The sequence below is a fragment of the Branchiostoma belcheri genome, unplaced genomic scaffold, assembly GCF_001625305.1.
Source record: "Branchiostoma belcheri isolate BF01 breed outbred unplaced genomic scaffold, Haploidv18h27 scaffold39, whole genome shotgun sequence".
Taxonomy (NCBI): domain Eukaryota; kingdom Metazoa; phylum Chordata; class Leptocardii; order Amphioxiformes; family Branchiostomatidae; genus Branchiostoma; species Branchiostoma belcheri.
In genome coordinates, this window is record NW_017804009.1 from 1,101,165 (window position 1) to 1,103,001 (window position 1,837).

The following is a 1,837-nucleotide window of genomic DNA, read 5'->3' on the forward strand; positions in this document are numbered from 1 at the left end:
TTTCGCCCGCCCGCTCCATTATTTTCTTCAAAATCCGTTAACCAAGAAATTAAATTGGTGTGGCCTAATGCTGTTTTGCAGTGAAGCGAAGTTGCCTCCTCATTGCTTTGGTGGTTTTCCTGCTTCTGGTGGGAGCAATCACCACGGGAGTCATCATAGGAGTCTACCACAACACCCCAGGCATCCAAAAGGTATTACAAGGTCAACATCTTTGTCTGGGCTCAATTTTACACCTTATATATTAATTTTAGCCACACCAATTTGATTTGTTGGTTCTTGTATCTTTCAGAAATGATTTGAAGGGACAGGGTAAATAAAATAAATAAAGCAGATCTATGCATCCTCTGATTGCCCCAAAAAGTTATATTTGAATTAACATACCAGGCCGGATTATAATCCAAACAATGAATTTTCAAATTAACTTTTTATCTAGTAACCAATGCATTGACAGATGGATAAACTGTAACAAGTAGGAAAACAAGAAGCTTTCGTCAACTGTTTGGACCAGTCCAAAATATGAGCATTTTGAAGTTGATTCAGATGCTGAATATTTTTTTTACAAATCAGAACAAAAAGAAGCTGGCAATTCCAAGAACCAATTAATTAAATTGGAATGACCTTACATGATATTGTTTCATCTATTTATGTATTACTCCCATCAAGCAAACTAGTAGAAGAATACTGAACAATACAGCAAAAGTTCAGGGCTGGAATAATATTTGGTAATGGGTGCACTGGTGCACCTAAGGCCACACCAAGTAAATTTTATGGATGCGCGCGCATTGATTTTGGCCTGTTCCTAGAAAAAAAACCCAAGAAATTCCGCTTCCTGTAACTACGACCAAAGAGTCACGACAGTGCCGCAAATTGTCAGATTGACGTGAAACCCGTGGACGTGGACGTCATCCATAAAATTTACTTGGTGTGGCCTAACCTAAATTTTAGGTGCACAGAAAAAAGTTTTGGGCCACAACATGAAATGAGGTAGAATGTCAGAAAATCATAATAAGAAACCCTATAAGTTACTGCCACTCTTTAGAGCTTCAATCTGAAATTCTGCAGCTGATTTTAAAACATTATACAAGTGATAGAACAAAAGATTTTATGATTTTTCTTGACAGTTAAACGTCAAGAATGACTGCTACAGATGGTACAATAGGTGCGCAATAGGTTCTTCTTGTTTTTTTTTTTCAGACTAAGCAAGAAGTTAACAACTTGAGTACACTGAATGCAACAGAAGTGACACATGTTGCTACCATCAAGATCACTGACAGTACCAACTCATCCAGCCTTGGTGGTATCAATGGTACCACCCCATCCAGCCTTGGGAACACTGATGGTATCACTCCACCCAACCTTGGGACCACTGATGGTACCACTCCACCCAGCCTTGGGACCACTGATGGTACCTCCCTACCCAGCTACACAAGTAAGACTTATTATAATCATGTATTGCTAAATTTTATCATATAGCCAGAAGACATGATAACCAATCAGCTGGCTCCATTTCTCAGTGGTTATCAGGGGATAACCTCAAAAGTGGTCGCTTATTGAATAACCGACCACTTTTTGGACTGTACCATTATACAGGGGACAGTACACTAACAGTAGTTTAAGACTTGTCGTATTTGTCTATTAGAAATGTATTGTAGTCTATTTTTAATTATTTGAAAATACAACACAATTAAAAAGATCTAAATGAAATTTTAAAAGAAAAAGACTAATAAAATTCAATTTTTTACAACCCCAGTAAAAGTGTTACTGTTCCAGTGACACGTGGTCACTGCAGACAATCCGTTTTTTCTGTCCAATCCATCTGGTTTCAACAAAACATAGA